This window comes from Chiloscyllium punctatum, chromosome 17 (assembly GCF_047496795.1).
Source record: "Chiloscyllium punctatum isolate Juve2018m chromosome 17, sChiPun1.3, whole genome shotgun sequence".
In the NCBI taxonomy this organism is placed as follows: domain Eukaryota; kingdom Metazoa; phylum Chordata; class Chondrichthyes; order Orectolobiformes; family Hemiscylliidae; genus Chiloscyllium; species Chiloscyllium punctatum.
The window spans coordinates 49,804,737-49,829,465 of record NC_092755.1 but is presented as its reverse complement, the minus strand read 5'-3'; the positions used below and the strand labels follow the sequence as shown (position 1 = coordinate 49,829,465).

At 49.2% G+C, this 24,729-nt stretch overlaps 11 non-coding genes across 11 annotated transcripts; all 11 read right to left on the bottom strand.

The window, feature by feature from the left end:
• Positions 1 to 551: 551 nt before the first annotated feature.
• trnal-caa (transfer RNA leucine (anticodon CAA)) lies at positions 552 to 671 on the bottom strand. Its single transcript has 2 exons — positions 634 to 671; positions 552 to 597 (listed from the first exon to the last, which is right to left on the bottom strand). It is a non-coding gene; the product is annotated as a tRNA-Leu (tRNA).
• A 1,777-nt stretch (positions 672 to 2,448) lies between these two features.
• On the bottom strand, positions 2,449 to 2,568 carry trnal-caa (transfer RNA leucine (anticodon CAA)). Its single transcript has 2 exons — positions 2,531 to 2,568; positions 2,449 to 2,494 (listed from the first exon to the last, which is right to left on the bottom strand). It is a non-coding gene; the product is annotated as a tRNA-Leu (tRNA).
• Positions 2,569 to 6,302: 3,734 nt separating this feature from the next.
• trnal-caa (transfer RNA leucine (anticodon CAA)) lies at positions 6,303 to 6,422 on the bottom strand. The gene is made up of 2 exons: positions 6,385 to 6,422; positions 6,303 to 6,348 (listed from the first exon to the last, which is right to left on the bottom strand). It is a non-coding gene; the product is annotated as a tRNA-Leu (tRNA).
• Positions 6,423 to 8,189: 1,767 nt separating this feature from the next.
• On the bottom strand, positions 8,190 to 8,309 carry trnal-caa (transfer RNA leucine (anticodon CAA)). Its single transcript has 2 exons — positions 8,272 to 8,309; positions 8,190 to 8,235 (listed from the first exon to the last, which is right to left on the bottom strand). It is a non-coding gene; the product is annotated as a tRNA-Leu (tRNA).
• A 1,815-nt stretch (positions 8,310 to 10,124) lies between these two features.
• trnal-caa (transfer RNA leucine (anticodon CAA)) lies at positions 10,125 to 10,244 on the bottom strand. Its single transcript has 2 exons — positions 10,207 to 10,244; positions 10,125 to 10,159 (listed from the first exon to the last, which is right to left on the bottom strand). It is a non-coding gene; the product is annotated as a tRNA-Leu (tRNA).
• A 1,803-nt stretch (positions 10,245 to 12,047) lies between these two features.
• On the bottom strand, positions 12,048 to 12,167 carry trnal-caa (transfer RNA leucine (anticodon CAA)). Its single transcript has 2 exons — positions 12,130 to 12,167; positions 12,048 to 12,093 (listed from the first exon to the last, which is right to left on the bottom strand). It is a non-coding gene; the product is annotated as a tRNA-Leu (tRNA).
• Positions 12,168 to 13,980: 1,813 nt separating this feature from the next.
• Positions 13,981 to 14,100, bottom strand: trnal-caa (transfer RNA leucine (anticodon CAA)). The gene is made up of 2 exons: positions 14,063 to 14,100; positions 13,981 to 14,026 (listed from the first exon to the last, which is right to left on the bottom strand). It is a non-coding gene; the product is annotated as a tRNA-Leu (tRNA).
• Positions 14,101 to 17,808: 3,708 nt separating this feature from the next.
• Positions 17,809 to 17,928, bottom strand: trnal-caa (transfer RNA leucine (anticodon CAA)). Its single transcript has 2 exons — positions 17,891 to 17,928; positions 17,809 to 17,854 (listed from the first exon to the last, which is right to left on the bottom strand). It is a non-coding gene; the product is annotated as a tRNA-Leu (tRNA).
• A 1,811-nt stretch (positions 17,929 to 19,739) lies between these two features.
• trnal-caa (transfer RNA leucine (anticodon CAA)) lies at positions 19,740 to 19,859 on the bottom strand. Its single transcript has 2 exons — positions 19,822 to 19,859; positions 19,740 to 19,785 (listed from the first exon to the last, which is right to left on the bottom strand). It is a non-coding gene; the product is annotated as a tRNA-Leu (tRNA).
• A 1,819-nt stretch (positions 19,860 to 21,678) lies between these two features.
• On the bottom strand, positions 21,679 to 21,798 carry trnal-caa (transfer RNA leucine (anticodon CAA)). Its single transcript has 2 exons — positions 21,761 to 21,798; positions 21,679 to 21,724 (listed from the first exon to the last, which is right to left on the bottom strand). It is a non-coding gene; the product is annotated as a tRNA-Leu (tRNA).
• Positions 21,799 to 23,617: 1,819 nt separating this feature from the next.
• trnal-caa (transfer RNA leucine (anticodon CAA)) lies at positions 23,618 to 23,737 on the bottom strand. The gene is made up of 2 exons: positions 23,700 to 23,737; positions 23,618 to 23,663 (listed from the first exon to the last, which is right to left on the bottom strand). It is a non-coding gene; the product is annotated as a tRNA-Leu (tRNA).
• Between the last annotated feature and the right edge of the window lie 992 nt (positions 23,738 to 24,729).

Here is a 24,729-nt window from a genome sequence, read left to right as displayed (position 1 = left end):
TGGGGGAAGCCAAACTGGGTGTCACTGAGCAGGTGCTGCTTGATAGCACTGTTGGTGAGCCCTTCCATCACTTTACCGAGGATTGGGAACAGATGGATGGGAGAGGAATTGGCTGAGTTGGATTTGTCCTGCTTTTTATGTCCAGGACATACCTGGATAATTTCCCACATGGCCAGGTCGATCCCAGTGTTGTCACTGTCCTGGTAGAACTTGGCTGGAGGAAGGGCATGTTGTGGAGCAGCAGCCTTCAGGAGCAGTGCCAGAGCACAGAGCCTTTGCAGTGTCCAGTGTCTCTTGATCTGACACGGAGTGAATGGAATTGTTGGAAGAATGGTGTCTGTGATGGTGGGGAGCACAGGGGGAGACTGAGTAAGATCATCCGGTGGGCACTTGCGGCTGAAGATTGTTGTAAAAGCCTCAGCCTTATCTTTGATAGTGACAGGTTGGACTCTTCCATCTTTGTGAAGGGGGAGTGACTCCTCTCCAAGAAGCTGTGAAATGTGGGGGCAGTGGGTGGGTGTGGGAAGGTTTGTTTGGGGAAAAGGGAAGAATGTCAGGAGTGGGATTTGAACCCACGCCCCTAGAAAGGGACCAGAATTCACAAGCCCAGACGCAGAGCAAGGACTAACACTCCTTGAGTCTGGCGCCTTAGACCACGCGGCCATCCTGACAAGCTGCTGCAGATGCCTTTCCAGATGTCTTTCTCACTCTGTACAATTAGTCACCTTGCTCTTGTGCAGACACAAAATGCAATTCCGCATTTCTGCAGCTCCCTTGCATTCACACTCAGCAACAATCCCTCATACACAGTCTCACTCTCGCACACACACACTCTCTCTCACATGCACACGCACACACACTCTCTATCTGTCTCTCACACACACACTCTCTCTCTCACATGCACGCACAAACACACTCTCTCCCTCTCATACACACAAATTCTCCCTTTCTCTGTCTCTCTCACACACACACTCTCACTCACACACACACACTTCTCCCTCTTACACACACACAGACACACGCACTCTCTCACACACACACACTCTTTCTCACACACACCAACAAATTCTTCCTCTCTCTCTCTCAGACACACGCAAACACACTCTTGCAGACATACACATACAAATTCTCTCTCTCTCACACGCACCCACTCTCACTCACACACACACATACACGCACATACACACACACATTCTCTCTCTCTCGCACACACATTCTCTCTCTCTCAAACACACTCTCTCTCACACACACACATTCTTTCACTCTCTCACACACAAAGACACATGTACACTCTCTCTTACACACACACACGCACACTCTGTCTCTCTCACACACATACACACTCTGTCTCTCTCAAACACACCTACAAATTCTCCCTCTCTGTTTCTCACACACACACATGCCCACACACTCATATACACACTCACACCCTCTCTCTCTCAAACACACATATACACATACATACTCTCACTCACACACACACAGACAGACACAAACACACACTCTCAGACACATACTCACACACATTCTCTCACTCTCACACACACAAACACACACACGTACACGCTGCCTCTCTTGCGCTCACACACACACACGCTAACATACACACTCTCTCTCCTTCACACAAACACACACTCTCTCGCTCACACACACGCCCACAGGCACACACAATCTCACACACACACACCTCTCTCTTTCACACACACACACACTCTCTCTCACACGCACACAAACACATGCTAACACACACACGCTCTCTCCTTCACACACACACACAAACACACACACACTCACAGGCACACACACAATCTTTATCTCTCACACACACACACACACACACAATCTCTCTCTCTCACACACACACACAAACACAATCAGGTCAGGAGCTGAGTGACCCTGGGGGAAGCCAAACTGGGTGTCACTGAGCAGGTGCTGCTTGATAGCACTGTTGGTGAGCCCTTCCATCACTTTACCGAGGATTGGGAACAGATGGATGGGAGAGGAATTGGCTGAGTTGGATTTGTCCTGCTTTTTATGTCCAGGACATACCTGGATAATTGCCCACATGGCCAGGTCGATCCCAGTGTTGTCACTGTCCTGGTAGAACTTGGCTGGAGGAAGGGCATGTTGTGGAGCAGCAGCCTTCAGGAGCAGTGCCAGAGCACAGAGCCTTTGCAGTGTCCAGTGTCTCTTGATCTGACACGGAGTGAATGGAATTGTTGGAAGAATGGTGTCTGTGATGGTGGGGAGCACAGGGGGAGACTGAGTAAGATCATCCGGTGGGCACTTGCAGCTGAAGATTGTTGTAAAAGCCTCAGCCTTATCTTTGATAGTGACAGGTTGGACTCTTCCATCTTTGTGAAGGGGGAGCGACTCCTCTCCAAGAAGCTGTGAAATGTGGGGGCAGTGTGTGGGTGTGGGAAGGTTTGTTTGGGGAAAAGGGAAGAATGTCAGGAGTGGGATTTGAACCCACGCCCCTAGAAAGGGACCAGAATTCACAAGCCCAGATGCAGAGCAAGGACTAACACTCCTTGAGTCTGGCGCCTTAGACCACTCGGCCATCCTGACAAGCTGCTGCAGATGCCTTTCCAGATGTCTTTCTCACTCTGTACAATTAGTCACCTTGCTCTTGTGCAGACACAAAATGCAATTCCGCATTTCTGCAGCTCCCTTGCATTCACACTCAGCAACAATCCCTCATACACAGTCTCACTCTCGCACACACACACTCTCTCTCACATGCACACGCACACACACTCTCTATCTGTCTCTCACACACACACTCTCTCTCTCACATGCACGCACAAACACACTCTCTCCCTCTCATACACACAAATTCTCCCTTTCTCTGTCTCTCTCACACACACACTCTCACTCACACACACACACTTCTCCCTCTTACACACACACAGACACACGCACTCTCTCACACACACACTATCTCACACACACACTCTTTCTCACACATACCAACAAATTCTTCCTCTCTCTCTCTCAGACACACGCAAACACACTCTTGCAGACATACACATACAAATTCTCTCTCTCTCACACGCACCCACTCTCACTCACACACACACATACACGCACATACACACACACATTCTCACTCTCTCGCACACACATTCTCTCTCTCTCAAACACACTCTCTCTCACACACACACATTCTTTCACTCTCTCACACACAAACACACATGCACACTCTCTCTTACACACACACACGCACACTCTGTCTCTCTCACACACATACACACTCTGTCTCTCTCAAACACACCTACAAATTCTCCCTCTCTGTTTCTCACACACACACATGCCCACACACTCATATACACACTCACACCCTCTCTCTCTCAAACACACATATACACATACATACTCTCACTCACACACACACAGACAGACACAAACACACACTCTCAGACACATACTCACACACATTCTCTCACTCTCACACACACAAACACACACACGTACACGCTGCCTCTCTTGCGCTCACACACACACATGCACTCTCTCTCACACACACACACGCTAACATACACACTCTCTCTCCTTCACACAAACACACACTCTCTCTCTCACACACACGCCCACAGGTACACACAATCTCACACACACACACCTCTCTCTCTCACACACACACACACTCTCTCTCACACGCACACAAACAAATGCTAACACACACACGCTCTCTCCTTCACACACACACACAAACACACACACACTCACAGGCACACACACAATCTTTATCTCTCACACACACACACACACACAATCTCTCTCTCTCACACACACACACAAACACAATCAGGTCAGGAGCTGAGTGACCCTGGGGGAAGCCAAACTGGGTGTCACTGAGCAGGTGCTGCTTGATAGCACTGTTGGTGAGCCCTTCCATCACTTTACCGAGGATTGGGAACAGATGGATGGGAGAGGAATTGGCTGAGTTGGATTTGTCCTGCTTTTTATGTCCAGGACATACCTGGATAATTTCCCACATGGCCAGGTCGATCCCAGTGTTGTCACTGTCCTGGTAGAACTTGGCTGGAGGAAGGGCATGTTGTGGAGCAGCAACCTTCAGGAGCAGTGCCAGAGCACAGAGCCTTTGCAGTGTCCAGTGTCTCTTGATCTGACACGGAGTGAATGGAATTGTTGGAAGAATGGTGTCTGTGATGGTGGGGAGCACAGGGGGAGACTGAGTAAGATCATCCGGTGGGCACTTGCGGCTGAAGATTGTTGTAAAAGCCTCAGCCTTATCTTTGATAGTGACAGGTTGGACTCTTCCATCTTTGTGAAGGGGGAGCGACTCCTCTCCAAGAAGCTGTGAAATGTGGGGGCAGTGTGTGGGTGTGGGAAGGTTTGTTTGGGGAAAAGGGAAGAACGTCGGGAGTGGGATTTGAACCCACGCCCCTAGAAAGGGACCAGAATTCACAAGCCCAGACGCAGAGCGAGGACTAACACTCCTTGAGTCTGGCGCCTTAGACCACACGGCCATCCTGTCAAGCTGCTGCAGATGCCTTTCCAGATGTCTTTCTCACTCTGTACAATTAGTCACCTTGCTCTTGTGCAGACACAAAATGCAATTCCGCATTTCTGCAGCTCCCTTGCATTCACACTCAGCAACAATCCCTCATACACAGTCTCACTCTCGCACACACACACTCTCTCTCACATGCACACGCACACACACTCTCTATCTGTCTCTCACACACACACTCTCTCTCTCACATGCACGCACAAACACACTCTCTCCCTCTCATACACACAAATTCTCCCTTTCTCTGTCTCTCTCACACACACACTCTCACTCACACACACACACTTCTCCCTCTTACACACACACAGACACACGCACTCTCTCACACACACACACTCTTTCTCACACACACCAACAAATTCTTCCTCTCTCTCTCTCAGACACACGCAAACACACTCTTGCAGACATACACATACAAATTCTCTCTCTCTCACACGCACCCACTCTCACTCACACACACACATACATGCACATACACACACACATTCTCTCTCTCTCGCACACACATTCTCTCTCTCTCAAACACACTCTCTCTCACACACACACATTCTTTCACTCTCTCACACACAAAGACACATGCACACTCTCTCTTACACACACACACGCACACTCTGTCTCTCTCACACACATACACACTCTGTCTCTCTCAAACACACCTACAAATTCTCCCTCTCTGTTTCTCACACACACACATGCCCACACACTCATATACACACTCACACCCTCTCTCTCTCAAACACACATATACACATACATACTCTCTCTCACACACACACACAGACAGACACAAACACACACTCTCAGACACATACTCACACACATTCTCTCACTCTCACACACACAAACACACACACGTACACGCTGCCTCTCTTGCGCTCACACACACACATGCACTCTCTCTCACACACACACACGCTAACATACACACTCTCTCTCCTTCACACAAACACACACTCTCTCTCTCACACACACGCCCACAGGCACACACAATCTCACACACACACACCTCTCTCTCTCACACACACACACACTCTCTCTCACACGCACACAAACACATGCTAACACACACACGCTCTCTCCTTCACACACACACACAAACACACACACACTCACAGGCACACACACAATCTTTATCTCTCACACACACACACACACACAATCTCTCTCTCTCACACACACACACAAACACAATCAGGTCAGGAGCTGAGTGACCCTGGGGGAAGCCAAACTGGGTGTCACTGAGCAGGTGCTGCTTGATAGCACTGTTGGTGAGCCCTTCCATCACTTTACCGAGGATTGGGAACAGATGGATGGGAGAGGAATTGGCTGAGTTGGATTTGTCCTGCTTTTTATGTCCAGGACATACCTGGATAATTTCCCACATGGCCAGGTCGATCCCAGTGTTGTCACTGTCCTGGTAGAACTTGGCTGGAGGAAGGGCATGTTGTGGAGCAGCAGCCTTCAGGAGCAGTGCCAGAGCACAGAGCCTTTGCAGTGTCCAGTGTCTCTTGATCTGACACGGAGTGAATGGAATTGTTGGAAGAATGGTGTCTGTGATGGTGGGGAGCACAGGGGGAGACTGAGTAAGATCATCCGGTGGGCACTTGCGGCTGAAGATTGTTGTAAAAGCCTCAGCCTTATCTTTGATAGTGACAGGTTGGACTCTTCCATCTTTGTGAAGGGGGAGCGACTCCGCTCCAAGAAGCTGTGAAATGTGGGGGCAGTGGGTGGGTGTGGGAAGGTTTGTTTGGGGAAAAGGGAAGAATGTCAGGAGTGGGATTTGAACCCACGCCCCTAGAAAGGGACCAGAATTCACAAGCCCAGACGCAGAGCAAGGACTAACACTCCTTGAGTCTGGCGCCTTAGACCACGCGGCCATCCTGACAAGCTGCTGCAGATGCCTTTCCAGATGTCTTTCTCACTCTGTACAATTAGTCACCTTGCTCTTGTGCAGACACAAAATGCAATTCCGCATTTCTGCAGCTCCCTTGCATTCACACTCAGCAACAATCCCTCATACACAGTCTCACTCTCGCACACACACACTCTCTCTCACATGCACACGCACACACACTCTCTATCTGTCTCTCACACACACACTCTCTCTCTCACATGCACGCACAAACACACTCTCTCCCTCTCATACACACAAATTCTCCCTTTCTCTGTCTCTCTCACACACACACTCTCACTCACACACACACACTTCTCCCTCTTACACACACACAGACACACGCACTCTCTCACACACACACACTCTTTCTCACACACACCAACAAATTCTTCCTCTCTCTCTCTCAGACACACGCAAACACACTCTTGCAGACATACACATACAAATTCTCTCTCTCTCACACGCACCCACTCTCACTCACACACACACATACACGCACATACACACACACATTCTCTCTCTCTCGCACACACATTCTCTCTCTCTCAAACACACTCTCTCTCACACACACACATTCTTTCACTCTCTCACACACAAAGACACATGCACACTCTCTCTTACACACACACACGCACACTCTGTCTCTCTCACACACATACACACTCTGTCTCTCTCAAACACACCTACAAATTCTCCCTCTCTGTTTCTCACACACACACATGCCCACACACTCATATACACACTCACACCCTCTCTCTCTCAAACACACATATACACATACATACTCTCTCTCACACACACACAGACAGACACAAACACACACTCTCAGACACATACTCACACACATTCTCTCACTCTCACACACACAAACACACACACGTACACGCTGCCTCTCTTGCGCTCACACACACACATGCACTCTCTCTCACACACACACACGCTAACATACACACTCTCTCTCCTTCACACAAACACACACTCTCTCTCTCACACACACGCCCACAGGCACACACAATCTCACACACACACACCTCTCTCTCTCACACACACACACACTCTCTCTCACACGCACACAAACACATGCTAACACACACACGCTCTCTCCTTCACACACACACACAAACACACACACACTCACAGGCACACACACAATCTTTATCTCTCACACACACACACAAACACAATCAGGTCAGGAGCTGAGTGACCCTGGGGGAAGCCAACCTGGGTGTCACTGAGCAGGTGCTGCTTGATAGCCCTGTTGGTGAGCCCTTCCATCACTTTACCGAGGATTGGGAACAGATGGATGGGAGAGGAATTGGCTGAGTTGGATTTGTCCTGCTTTTTATGTCCAGGACATACCTGGATAATTTCCCACATGGCCAGGTCGATCCCAGTGTTGTAACTGTCCTGGGAGAACTTGGCTGGAGGAAGGGCATGTTGTGGAGTAGCAGCCTTCAGGATCAGTGCCAGAGCACAGAGCCTTTGCAGTGTCCAGTGTCTCTTGATCTGACACGGAGTGAATGGAATTGTTGGAAGAATGGTGTCTGTGATGGTGGGGAGCACAGGGGGAGACTGAGTAAGATCATCCGGTGGGCACTTGCGGCTGAAGATTGTTGTTAAAGCCTCAGCCTTATCTTTGAAAGTGACAGGTTGGACTCTTCCATCTTTGTGAAGGGGGAGCGACTCCTCTCCAAGAAGCTGTGAAATGTGGGGGCAGTGTGTGGGTGTGGGAAGGTTTGTTTGGGGAAAAGGGAAGAATGTCAGGAGTGGGATTTGAACCCACGCCCCTAGAAAGGGACCAGAATTCACAAGCCCAGATGCAGAGCAAGGACTAACACTCCTTGAGTCTGCTGCCTTAGACCACTCGGCCATCCTGACAAGCTGCTGCAGATGCCTTTCCAGATGTCTTTCTCACTCTGTACAATTAGTCACCTTGCTCTTGTGCAGACACAAAATGCAATTCCGCATTTCTGCAGCTCCCTTGCATTCACACTCAGCAACAATCCCTCATACACAGTCTCACTCTCGCACACACACACTCTCTCTCACATGCACACGCACACACACTCTCTATCTGTCTCTCACACACACACTCTCTCTCTCACATGCACGCACAAACACACTCTCTCCCTCTCATACACACAAATTCTCCCTTTCTCTGTCTCTCTCACACACACACTCTCACTCACACACACACACTTCTCCCTCTTACACACACACAGACACACGCACTCTCTCACACACACACTATCTCACACACACACTCTTTCTCACACACACCAACAAATTCTTCCTCTCTCTCTCTCAGACACACGCAAACACACTCTTGCAGACATACACATACAAATTCTCTCTCTCTCACACGCACCCACTCTCACTCACACACACACATACACGCACATACACACACACATTCTCTCTCTCTCGCACACACATTCTCTCTCTCTCAAACACACTCTCTCTCACACACACACATTCTTTCACTCTCTCACACACAAAGACACATGCACACTCTCTCTTACACACACACACGCACACTCTGTCTCTCTCACACACATACACACTCTGTCTCTCTCAAACACACCTACAAATTCTCCCTCTCTGTTTCTCACACACACACATGCCCACACACTCATATACACACTCACACCCTCTCTCTCTCAAACACACATATACACATACATACTCTCACTCACACACACACAGACAGACACAAACACACACTCTCAGACACATACTCACACACATTCTCTCACTCTCACACACACAAACACACACACGTACACGCTGCCTCTCTTGCGCTCACACACACACATGCACTCTCTCTCACACACACACACGCTAACATACACACTCTCTCTCCTTCACACAAACACACACTCTCTCTCTCACACACACGCCCACAGGCACACACAATCTCACACACACACACCTCTCTCTCTCACACACACACACACTCTCTCTCACACGCACACAAACACATGCTAACACACACACGCTCTCTCCTTCACACACACACACAAACACACACACACTCACAGGCACACACACAATCTTTATCTCTCACACACACACACACACACACAATCTCTCTCTCTCACACACACACACAAACACAATCAGGTCAGGAGCTGAGTGACCCTGGGGGAAGCCAAACTGGGTGTCACTGAGCAGGTGCTGCTTGATAGCCCTGTTGGTGAGCCCTTCCATCACTTTACCGAGGATTGGGAACAGATGGATGGGAGAGGAATTGGCTGAGTTGGATTTGTCCTGCTTTTTATGTCCAGGACATACCTGGATAATTTCCCACATGGCCAGGTCGATCCCAGTGTTGTCACTGTCCTGGTAGAACTTGGCTGGAGGAAGGGCATGTTGTGGAGCAGCAGCCTTCAGGAGCAGTGCCAGAGCACAGAGCCTTTGCAGTGTCCAGTGTCTCTTGATCTGACACGGAGTGAATGGAATTGTTGGAAGAATGGTGTCTGTGATGGTGGGGAGCACAGGGGGAGACTGAGTAAGATCATCCGGTGGGCACTTGCGGCTGAAGATTGTTGTAAAAGCCTCAGCCTTATCTTTGATAGTGACAGGTTGGACTCTTCCATCTTTGTGAAGGGGGAGCCACTCCTCTCCAAGAAGCTGTGAAATGTGGGGGCAGTGTGTGGGTGTGGGAAGGTTTGTTTGGGGAAAAGGGAAGAATGTCAGGAGTGGGATTTGAACCCACGCCCCAAGAAAGGGACCAGAATTCACAAGCCCAGATGCAGAGCAAGGACTAACACACCTTGAGTCTGGCGCCTTAGACCACTCGGCCATCCTGACACGCTGCTGCAGATGCCTTTCCAGATGTCTTTCTCACTCTGTACAATTAGTCACCTTGCTCTTGTGCAGACACAAAATGCAATTCCGCATTTCTGCAGCTCCCTTGCATTCACACTCAGCAACAATCCCTCATACACAGTCTCACTCTCGCACACACACACTCTCTCTCACATGCACACGCACACACACTCTCTATCTGTCTCTCACACACACACTCTCTCTCTCACATGCACGCACAAACACACTCTCTCCCTCTCATACACACAAATTCTCCCTTTCTCTGTCTCTCTCACACACACACTCTCACTCACACACACACACTTCTCCCTCTTACACACACACAGACACACGCACTCTCTCACACACACACTATCTCACACACACACTCTTTCTCACACACACCAACAAATTCTTCCTCTCTCTCTCTCAGACACACGCAAACACACTCTTGCAGACATACACATACAAATTCTCTCTCTCTCACACGCACCCACTCTCACTCACACACACACATACACGCACATACACACACACATTCTCTCTCTCTCGCACACACATTCTCTCTCTCTCAAACACACTCTCTCTCACACACACACATTCTTTCACTCTCTCACACACAAAGACACATGCACACTCTCTCTTACACACACACACACACACTCTGTCTCTCTCACACACATACACACTCTGTCTCTCTCAAACACACCTACAAATTCTCCCTCTCTGTTTCTCACACACACACATGCCCACACACTCATATACACACTCACACCCTCTCTCTCTCAAACACACATATACACATACATACTCTCTCTCACACACACACAGACAGACACAAACACACACTCTCAGACACATACTCACACACATTCTCTCACTCTCACACACACAAACACACACACGTACACGCTGCCTCTCTTGCGCTCACACACACACATGCACTCTCTCTCACACACACACACGCTAACATACACACTCTCTCTCCTTCACACAAACACACACTCTCTCTCTCACACACACGCCCACAGGCACACACAATCTCACACACACACACCTCTCTCTCTCACACACACACACACTCTCTCTCACACGCACACAAACACATGCTAACACACACACGCTCTCTCCTTCACACACACACACTCACAGGCACACACACAATCTTTATCTCTCACACACACACACACACACAATCTCTCTCTCTCTCACACACACACACACAAACACAATCAGGTCAGGAGCTGAGTGACCCTGGGGGAAGCCAACCTGGGTGTCACTGAGCAGGTGCTGCTTGATAGCCCTGTTGGTGAGCCCTTCCATCACTTTACCGAGGATTGGGAACAGATGGATGGGAGAGGAATTGGCTGAGTTGGATTTGTCCTGCTTTTTATGTCCAGGACATACCTGGATAATTTCCCACATGGCCAGGTCGATCCCAGTGTTGTAACTGTCCTGGGAGAACTTGGCTGGAGGAAGGGCATGTTGTGGAGTAGCAGCCTTCAGGTTCAGTGCCAGAGCACAGAGCCTTTGCAGTGTCCAGTGTCTCTTGATCTGACACGGAGTGAATGGAATTGTTGGAAGAATGGTGTCTGTGATGGTGGGGAGCACAGGGGGAGACTGAGTAAGATCATCCGGTGGGCACTTGCGGCTGAAGATTGTTGTAAAAGCCTCAGCCTTATCTTTGATAGTGACAGGTTGGACTCTTCCATCTTTGTGAAGGGGGAGCGACTCCTCTCCAAGAAGCTGTGAAATGTGGGGGCAGTGTGTGGGTGTGGGAAGGTTTGTTTGGGGAAAATGGGAGAATGTCAGGAGTGGGATTTGAACCCACGCCCCTAGAAAGGGACCAGAATTCACAAGCCCAGATGCAGAGCAAGGACTAACACTCCTTGAGTCTGGCGCTTTAGACCACTCGGCCATCCTGACAAGCTGCTGCCGATGCCTTTCCAGATGTCTTTCTCACTCTGTACAATTAGTCACCTTGCTCTTGTGCAGACACAAAATGCAATTCCGCATTTCTGCAGCTCCCTTGCATTCACACTCAGCAACAATCCCTCATACACAGTCTCACTCTCGCACACACACACTCTCTCTCACATGCACACGCACACACACTCTCTATCTGTCTCTCACACACACACTCTCTCTCTCACATGCACGCACAAACACACTCTCTCCCTCTCATACACACAAATTCTCCCTTTCTCTGTCTCTCTCACACACACACTCTCACTCACACACACACACTTCTCCCTCTTACACACACACAGACACACGCACTCTCTCACACACACACTATCTCACACACACACTCTTTCTCACACATACCAACAAATTCTTCCTCTCTCTCTCTCAGACACACGCAAACACACTCTTGCAGACATACACATACAAATTCTCTCTCTCTCACACGCACCCACTCTCACTCACACACACACATACACGCACATACACACACACATTCTCTCTCTCTCGCACACACATTCTCTCTCTCTCAAACACACTCTCTCTCACACACACACATTCTTTCACTCTCTCACACACAAAGACACATGCACACTCTCTCTTACACACACACACGCACACTCTGTCTCTCTCACACACATACACACTCTGTCTCTCTCAAACACACCTACAAATTCTCCCTCTCTGTTTCTCACACACACACATGCCCACACACTCATATACACAGTCACACCCTCTCTCTCTCAAACACACATATACACATACATACTCTCACTCACACACACACAGACAGACACAAACACACACTCTCAGACACATACTCACACACATTCTCTCACTCTCACACACACAAACACACACACGTACACGCTGCCTCTCTTGCGCTCACACACACACATGCACTCTCTCTCACACACACACACGCTAACATACACACTCTCTCTCCTTCACACAAACACACACTCTCTCTCTCACACACACGCCCACAGGCACACACAATCTCACACACACACACCTCTCTCTCTCACACACACACACACTCTCTCTCACACGCACACAAACACATGCTAACACACACACGCTCTCTCCTTCACACACACACACAAACACACACACACTCACAGGCACACACACAATCTTTATCTCTCACACACACACACACACACAATCTCTCTCTCTCACACACACACACAAACACAATCAGGTCAGGAGCTGAGTGACCCTGGGGGAAGCCAAACTGGGTGTCACTGAGCAGGTGCTGCTTGATAGCACTGTTGGTGAGCCCTTCCATCACTTTACCGAGGATTGGGAACAGATGGATGGGAGAGGAATTGGCTGAGTTGGATTTGTCCTGCTTTTTATGTCCAGGACATACCTGGATAATTTCCCACATGGCCAGGTCGATCCCAGTGTTGTCACTGTCCTGGTAGAACTTGGCTGGAGGAAGGGCATGTTGTGGAGCAGCAGCCTTCAGGAGCAGTGCCAGAGCACAGAGCCTTTGCAGTGTCCAGTGTCTCTTGATCTGACACGGAGTGAATGGAATTGTTGGAAGAATGGTGTCTGTGATGGTGGGGAGCACAGGGGGAGACTGAGTAAGATCATCCGGTGGGCACTTGCGGCTGAAGATTGTTGTAAAAGCCTCAGCCTTATCTTTGATAGTGACAGGTTGGACTCTTCCATCTTTGTGAAGGGGGAGCGACTCCTCTCCAAGAAGCTGTGAAATGTGGGGGCAGTGTGTGGGTGTGGGAAGGTTTGTTTGGGGAAAAGGGGAGAATGTCAGGAGTGGGATTTGAACCCACGCCCCTAGAAAGGGACCAGAATTCACAAGCCCAGATGCAGAGCAAGGACTAACACTCCTTGAGTCTGGCGCCTTAGACCATGCAGCCATCCTGACAAGCTGCTGCAGATGCCTTTCCAGATGTCTTTCTCACTCTGTACAATTAGTCACCTTGCTCTTGTGCAGACACAAAATGCAATTCCGCATTTCTGCAGCTCCCTTGCATTCACACTCAGCAACAATCCCTCATACACAGTCTCACTCTCGCACACACACACTCTCTCTCACATGCACACGCACACACACTCTCTATCTGTCTCTCACACACACACTCTCTCTCTCACATGCACGCACAAACACACTCTCTCCCTCTCATACACACAAATTCTCCCTTTCTCTGTCTCTCTCACACACACACTCTCACTCACACACACACACTTCTCCCTCTTACACACACACAGACACACGCACTCTCTCACACACACACTATCTCACACACACACTCTTTCTCACACACACCAACAAATTCTTCCTCTCTCTCTCTCAGACACACGCAAACACACTCTTGCAGACATACACATACAAATTCTCTCTCTCTCACACGCACCCACTCTCACTCACACACACACATACACGCACATACACACACACATTCTCTCTCTCTCGCACACACATTCTCTCTCTCTCAAACACACTCTCTCTCACACACACACATTCTTTCACTCTCTCACACACAAAGACACATGCACACTCTCTCTTACACACACACACGCACACTCTGTCTCTCTCACACACATACACACTCTGTCTCTCTCAAACACACCTACAAATTCTCCCTCTCTGTTTCTCACACACACACATGCCCACACACTCATATACACACTCACACCCTCTCTCTCTCAAACACACATATACACATACATACTCTCACTCACACACACACAGACAGACACAAACACACACTCTCAGACACATACTCACACACATTCTCTCACTCTCACACACACAAACACACACACGTACACGCTGCCTCTCTTGCGCTCACACACACACATGCACTCTCTCTCACACACACACACGCTAACATACACACTCTCTCTCCTTCACACAAACACACACTCTCTCTCTCACACACACGCCCACAGGCACACACAATCTCACACACACACACCTCTCTCTCTCACACACACACACACTCTCTCTCACACGCACACAAACAAATGCTAACACACACACGCTCTCTCCTTCACACACACACACAAACACACACACACTCACAGGCACACACACAATCTTTATCTCTCACACACACACACACACACAATCTCTCTCTCTCACACACACACACAAACACAATCAGGTCAGGAGCTGAGTGACCCTGGGGGAAGCCAAACTGGGTGTCACTGAGCAGGTGCTGCTTGATAGCCCTGTTGGTGAGCCCTTCCATCACTTTACCGAGGATTGGGAACAGATGGATGGGAGAGGAATTGGCTGAGTTGGATTTGTCCTGCTTTTTATGTCCAGGACATACCTGGATAATTTCCCACATGGCCAGGTCGATCCCAGTGTTGTCACTGTCCTGGTAGAACTTGGCTGGAGGAAGGGCATGTTGTGGAGCAGCAGCCTTCAGGAGCAGTGCCAGAGCACAGAGCCTTTGCAGTGTCCAGTGTCTCTTGATCTGACACGGAGTGAATGGAATTGTTGGAAGAATGGTGTCTGTGATGGTGGGGAGCACAGGGGGAGACTGAGTAAGATCATCCGGTGGGCACTTGCGGCTGAAGATTGTTGTAAAAGCCTCAGCCTTATCTTTGATAGTGACAGGTTGGACTCTTCCATCTTTGTGAAGGGGGAGCCACTCCTCTCCAAGAAGCTGTGAAATGTGGGGGCAGTGTGTGGGTGTGGGAAGGTTTGTTTGGGGAAAAGGGAAGAATGTCAGGAGTGGGATTGGAACCCACGCCCCTAGAAAGTGACCAGAATTCACAAGCCCAGATGCAGAGAAAGGACTAACACTCCTTGAGTCTGGCGCCTTAGACCATGCGGCCATCCTGACAAGCTGCTGCAGATGCCTTTCCAGATGTCTTTCTCACTCTGTACAATTAGTCACCTTGCTCTTGTGCAGACACAAAATGCAATTCCGCATTTCTGCAGCTCCCTTGCATTCACACTCAGCAACAATCCCTCATACACAGTCTCACTCTCGCACACACACACTCTCTCTCACATGCACACGCACACACACTCTCTATCTGTCTCTCACACACACACTCTCTCTCTCACATGCACGCACAAACACACTCTCTCCCTCTCATACACACAAATTCTCCCTTTCTCTGTCTCTCTCACACACACACTCTCACTCACACACACACACTTCTCCCTCTTACACACACACAGACACACGCACTCTCTCACACACACACTATCTCACACACACACTCTTTCTCACACACACCAACAAATTCTTCCTCTCTCTCTCTCAGACACACGCAAACACACTCTTGCAGACATACACATACAAATTCTCTCTCTCTCACACGCACCCACTCTCACTCACACACACACATACACGCACATACACACACACATTCTCTCTCTCTCGCACACACATTCTCTCTCTCTCAAACACACTCTCTCTCACACACACACATTCTTTCACTCTCTCACACACAAAGACACATGCACACTCTCTCTTACACACACACACGCACACTCTGTCTCTCTCACACACATACACACTCTGTCTCTCTCAAACACACCTACAAATTCTCCCTCTCTGTTTCTCACACACACACATGCCCACACACTCATATACACACTCACACCCTCCCTCTCTCAAACACACATATACACATACATACTCTCTCTCACACACACTCTCACTCACACACACACAGACAGACACAAACACACACTCTCAGACACATACTCACACACATTCTCTCACTCTCACACACACAAACACACACACGTACACGCTGCCTCTCTTGCGCTCACACACACACATGCACTCTCTCTCACACACACACACGCTAACATACACACTCTCTCTCCTTCACACAAACACACACTCTCTCTCTCACACACACGCCCACAGGCACACACAATCTCACACACACACACACACACACACCTCTCTCTCTCACACACACACACAAACACACACACACTCACAGGCACACACACAATCTTAATCTCGCACACACACACACACACACACAATCTCTCTCTCTCACACACACACACAAACACAATCAGGTCAGGAGCTGAGTGACCCTGGGGGAAGCCAAATTGGGTGTCACTGAGCAGGTGCTGCTTGATAGCACTGTTGGTGAGCCCTTCCATCACTTTACCGAGGATTGGGAACAGATGGATGGGAGAGGAATTGGCTGAGTTGGATTTGTCCTGCTTTTTATGTCCAGGACATACCTGGATAATTTCCCACATGGCCAGGTCGATCCCAGTGTTGTCACTGTCCTGGTAGAACTTGGCTGGAGGAAGGGCATGTTGTGGAGCAGCAGCCTTCAGGAGCAGTGCCAGAGCACAGAGCCTTTGCAGTGTCCAGTGTCTCTTGATCTGACACGGAGTGAATGGAATTGTTGGAAGAATGGTGTCTGTGATGGTGGGGAGCACAGGGGGAGACTGAGTAAGATCATCCGGTGGGCACTTGCGGCTGAAGATTGTTGTAAAAGCCTCAGCCTTATCTTTGATAGTGACAGGTTGGACTCTTCCATCTTTGTGAAGGGGGAGCGACTCCTCTCCAAGAAGCTGTGAAATGTGGGGGCAGTGTGTGGGTGTGGGAAGGTGTGTTTGGGGAAAAGGGAAGAATGTCAGGAGTGGGATTTGAACCCACGCCCCTAGAAAGGGACCAGAATTCACAAGCCCAAATGCAGAGCAAGGACTAACACTCCTTGAGTCTGGCGCCTTAGACCACTCGGCCATCCTGACAAGCTGCTGCAGATGCCTTTCCAGATGTCTTTCTCACTCTGTACAATTAGTCACCTTGCTCTTGTGCAGACACAAAATGCAATTCCGCATTTCTGCAGCTCCCTTGCATTCACACTCAGCAACAATCCCTCATACACAGTCTCACTCTCGCACACACACACTCTCTCTCACATGCACATGCACACACACTCTCTATCTGTCTCTCACACACACACTCTCTCTCTCACATGCACGCACAAACACACTCTCTCCCTCTCATACACACAAATTCTCCCTTTCTCTGTCTCTCTCACACACACACTCTCACTCACACACACACACTTCTCCCTCTTACACACACACAGACACACGCACTCTCTCACACACACACTATCTCACACACACACTCTTTCTCACACACACCAACAAATTCTTCCTCTCTCTCTCTCAGACACACGCAAACACACTCTTGCAGACATACACATACAAATTCTCTCTCTCTCACACGCACCCACTCTCACTCACACACACACATACACGCACATACACACACACATTCTCTCTCTCTCGCACACACATTCTCTCTCTCTCAAACACACTCTCTCTCACACACACACATTCTTTCACTCTCTCACACACAAAGACACATGCACACTCTCTCTTACACACACACACGCACACTCTGTCTCTCTCACACACATACACACTCTGTCTCTCTCAAACACACCTACAAATTCTCCCTCTCTGTTTCTCACACACACACATGCCCACACACTCATATACACACTCACACCCTCTCTCTCTCAAACACACATATACACATACATACTCTCACTCACACACACACAGACAGACACAAACACACACTCTCAGACACATACTCACACACATTCTCTCACTCTCACACACACAAACACACACACGTACACGCTGCCTCTCTTGCGCTCACACACACACATGCGCTCTCTCTCACACACACACACGCTAACATACACACTCTCTCTCCTTCACACAAACACACACTCTCTCTCTCACACACACGCCCACAGGCACACACAATCTCACACACACACACCTCTCTCTCACACACACACACACTCTCTCTCACACGCACACAAACACATGCTAACACACACACGCTCTCTCCTTCACACACACACACAAACACACACACACTCACAGGCACACACACAATCTTTATCTCTCACACACACACACACACACAATCTCTCTCTCTCACACACACACACAAACACAATCAGGTCAGGAGCTGAGTGACCCTGGGGGAAGCCAAACTGGGTGTCACTGAGCAGGTGCTGCTTGATAGCACTGTTGGTGAGCCCTTCCATCACTTTACCGAGGATTGGGAACAGATGGATGGGAGAGGAATTGGCTGAGTTGGATTTGTCCTGCTTTTTATGTCCAGGACATACCTGGATAATTTCCCACATGGCCAGGTCGATCCCAGTGTTGTCACTGTCCTGGTAGAACTTGGCTGGAGGAAGGGCATGTTGTGGAGCAGCAGCCTTCAGGAGCAGTGCCAGAGCACAGAGCCTTTGCAGTGTCCAGTGTCTCTTGATCTGACACGGAGTGAATGGAATTGTTGGAAGAATGGTGTCTGTGATGGTGGGGAGCACAGGGGGAGACTGAGTAAGATCATCCGGTGGGCACTTGCGGCTGAAGACTGTTGTAAAAGCCTCAGCCTTATCTTTGAAAGTGACAGGTTGGACTCTTCCATCTTTGTGAAGGGGGAGCGACTCCTCTCCAAGAAGCTGTGAAATGTGGGGGCAGTGTGTGGGTGTGGGAAGGTTTGTTTGGGGAAAAGGGGAGAATGTCAGAAGTGGGATTTGAACCCACGCCCCTAGAAAGGGACCAGAATTCACAAGCCCAGATGCAGAGCAAGGACTAACACTCCTTGAGTCTGGCGCCTTAGATCACTCGGCCATCCTGTCAAGCTGCTGCAGATGCCTTTCCAGATGTCTTTCTCACTCTGTACAATTAGTCACCTTGCTCTTGTGCAGACACAAAATGCAATTCCGCATTTCTGCAGCTCCCTTGCATTCACACTCAGCAACAATCCCTCATACACAGTCTCACTCTCGCACACACACACTCTCTCTCACATGCACACGCACACACACTCTCTATCTGTCTCTCACACACACACTCTCTCTCTCACATGCACGCACAAACACACTCTCTCCCTCTCATACACACAAATTCTCCCTTTCTCTGTCTCTCTCACACACACACTCTCACTCACACACACACACTTCTCCCTCTTACACACACACAGACACACGCACTCTCTCACACACACACTATCTCACACACACACTCTTTCTCACACACACCAACAAATTCTTCCTCTCTCTCTCTCAGACACACGCAAACACACTCTTGCAGACATACACATACAAATTCTCTCTCTCTCACACGCACCCACTCTCACTCACACACACACATACACGCACATACACACACACATTCTCTCTCTCTCGCACACACATTCTCTCTCTCTCAAACACACTCTCTCTCACACACACACATTCTTTCACTCTCTCACACACAAAGACACATGCACACTCTCTCTTACACACACACACACACACTCTGTCTCTCTCACACACATACACACTCTGTCTCTCTCAAACACACCTACAAATTCTCCCTCTCTGTTTCTCACACACACACATGCCCACACACTCATATACACACTCACACCCTCTCTCTCTCAAACACACATATACACATACATACTCTCTCTCACACACACACAGACAGACACAAACACACACTCTCAGACACATACTCACACACATTCTCTCACTCTCACACACACAAACACACACACGTACACGCTGCCTCTCTTGCGCTCACACACACACATGCACTCTCTCTCACACACACACACGCTAACATACACACTCTCTCTCCTTCACACAAACACACACTCTCTCTCTCACACACACGCCCACAGGCACACACAATCTCACACACACACACCTCTCTCTCTCACACACACACACACACTCTCTCTCACACGCACACAAACACATGCTAACACACACACGCTCTCTCCTTCACACACACACACAAACACACACACACTCACAGGCACACACACAATCTTTATCTCTCACACACACACACACACACAATCTCTCTCTCTCTCACACACACACACACAAACACAATCAGGTCAGGAGCTGAGTGACCCTGGGGGAAGCCAACCTGGGTGTCACTGAGCAGGTGCTGCTTGATAGCCCTGTTGGTGAGCCCTTCCATCACTTTACCGAGGATTGGGAACAGATGGATGGGAGAGGAATTGGCTGAGTTGGATTTGTCCTGCTTTTTATGTCCAGGACATACCTGGATAATTTCCCACATGGCCAGGTCGATCCCAGTGTTGTAACTGTCCTGGGAGAACTTGGCTGGAGGAAGGGCATGTTGTGGAGTAGCAGCCTTCAGGATCAGTGCCAGAGCACAGAGCCTTTGCAGTGTCCAGTGTCTCTTGATCTGACACGGAGTGAATGGAATTGTTGGAAGAATGGTGTCTGTGATGGTGGGGAGCACAGGGGGAGACTGAGTAAGATCATCCGGTGGGCACTTGCGGCTGAAGATTGTTGTAAAAGCCTCAGCCTTATCTTTGAAAGTGACAGGTTGGACTCTTCCATCTTTGTGAAGGGGGAGCGACTCCTCTCCAAGAAGCTGTGAAATGTGGGGGCAGTGTGTGGGTGTGGGAAGGTTTGTTTGGGGAAAAGGGGAGAATGTCAGAAGTGGGATTTGAACCCACGCCCCTAGAAAGGGACCAGAATTCACAAGCCCAGACGCAGAGCAAGGACTAACACTCCTTGAGTCTGGCGCCTTAGATCACTCGGCCATCCTGTCAAGCTGCTGCAGATGCCTTTCCAGATGTCTTTCTCACTCTGTACAATTAGTCACCTTGCTCTTGTGCAGACACAAAATGCAATTCCGCATTTCTGCAGCTCCCTTGCATTCACACTCAGCAACAATCCCTCATACACAGTCTCACTCTCGCACACACACACTCTCTCTCACATGCACACGCACACACACTCTCTATCTGTCTCTCACACACACACTCTCTCTCTCACATGCACGCACAAACACACTCTCTCCCTCTCATACACACAAATTCTCCCTTTCTCTGTCTCTCTCACACACACACTCTCACTCACACACACACACTTCTCCCTCTTACACACACACAGACACACGCACTCTCTCACACACACACTATCTCACACACACACTCTTTCTCACACACACCAACAAATTCTTCCTCTCTCTCTCTCAGACACACGCAAACACACTCTTGCAGACATACACATACAAATTCTCTCTCTCTCACACGCACCCACTCTCACTCACACACACACATACACGCACATACACACACACATTCTCTCTCTCTCGCACACACATTCTCTCTCTCTCAAACACACTCTCTCTCACACACACACATTCTTTCACTCTCTCACACACAAAGACACATGCACACTCTCTCTTACACACACACACACACACTCTGTCTCTCTCACACACATACACACTCTGTCTCTCTCAAACACACCTACAAATTCTCCCTCTCTGTTTCTCACACACACACATGCCCACACACTCATATACACACTCACACCCTCTCTCTCTCAAACACACATATACACATACATACTCTCTCTCACACACACACAGACAGACACAAACACACACTCTCAGACACATACTCACACACATTCTCTCACTCTCACACACACAAACACACACACGTACACGCTGCCTCTCTTGCGCTCACACACACACATGCACTCTCTCTCACACACACACACGCTAACATACACACTCTCTCTCCTTCACACAAACACACACTCTCTCTCTCACACACACGCCCACAGGCACACACAATCTCACACACACACACCTCTCTCTCTCACACACACACACACACTCTCTCTCACACGCACACAAACACATGCTAACACACACACGCTCTCTCCTTCACACACACACACAAACACACACACACTCACAGGCACACACACAATCTTTATCTCTCACACACACACACACACACAATCTCTCTCTCTCTCACACACACACACACAAACACAATCAGGTCAGGAGCTGAGTGACCCTGGGGGAAGCCAACCTGGGTGTCACTGAGCAGGTGCTGCTTGATAGCCCTGTTGGTGAGCCCTTCCATCACTTTACCGAGGATTGGGAACAGATGGATGGGAGAGGAATTGGCTGAGTTGGATTTGTCCTGCTTTTTATGTCCAGGACATACCTGGATAATTTCCCACATGGCCAGGTCGATCCCAGTGTTGTAACTGTCCTGGGAGAACTTGGCTGGAGGAAGGGCATGTTGTGGAGTAGCAGCCTTCAGGATCAGTGCCAGAGCACAGAGCCTTTGCAGTGTCCAGTGTCTCTTGATCTGACACGGAGTGAATGGAATTGTTGGAAGAATGGTGTCTGTGATGGTGGGGAGCACAGGGGGAGACTGAGTAAGATCATCCGGTGGGCACTTGCGGCTGAAGATTGTTGTAAAAGCCTCAGCCTTATCTTTGATAGTGACAGGTTGGACTCTTCCATCTTTGTGAAGGGGGAGCGACTCCTCTCCAAGAAGCTGTGAAATGTGGGGGCAGTGTGTGGGTGTGGGAAGGTTTGTTTGGGGAAAAGGGGAGAATGTCAGGAGTGGGATTTGAACCCACGCCCCTAGAAAGGGACCAGAATTCACAAGCCCAGATGCAGAGCAAGGACTAACACTCCTTGAGTCTGGCGCCTTAGACCACTCGGCCATCCTGACAAGCTGCTGCAGATGCCTTTCCAGATGTCTTTCTCACTCTGTACAATTAGTCACCTTGCTCTTGTGCAGACACAAAATGCAATTCCGCATTTCTGCAGCTCCCTTGCATTCACACTCAGCAACAATCCCTCATACACAGTCTCACTCTCGCACACACACACTCTCTCTCACATGCACACGCACACACACTCTCTATCTGTCTCTCACACACACACTCTCTCTCTCACATGCACGCACAAACACACTCTCTCCCTCTCATACACACAAATTCTCCCTTTCTCTGTCTCTCTCACACACACACTCTCACTCACACACACACACTTCTCCCTCTTACACACACACAGACACACGCACTCTCTCACACACACACTATCTCACACACACACTCTTTCTCACACACACCAACAAATTCTTCCTCTCTCTCTCTCAGACACACGCAAACACACTCTTGCAGACATACACATACAAATTCTCTCTCTCTCACACGCACCCACTCTCACTCACACACACACATACACGCACATACACACACACATTCTCTCTCTCTCGCACACACATTCTCTCTCTCTCAAACACACTCTCTCTCACACACACACATTCTTTCACTCTCTCACACACAAAGACACATGCACACTCTCTCTTACACACACACATGCACACTCTGTCTCTCTCACACACATACACACTCTGTCTCTCTCAAACACACCTACAAATTCTCCCTCTCTGTTTCTCACACACACACATGCCCACACACTCATATACACACTCACACCCTCTCTCTCTCAAACACACATATACACATACATACTCTCTCTCACACACACACAGACAGACACAAACACACACTCTCAGACACATACTCACACACATTCTCTCACTCTCACACACAAAAACACACACACGTACACGCTGCCTCTCTTGCGCTCACACACACACATGCACTCTCTCTCACACACACACACGCTAACATACACACTCTCTCTCCTTCACAC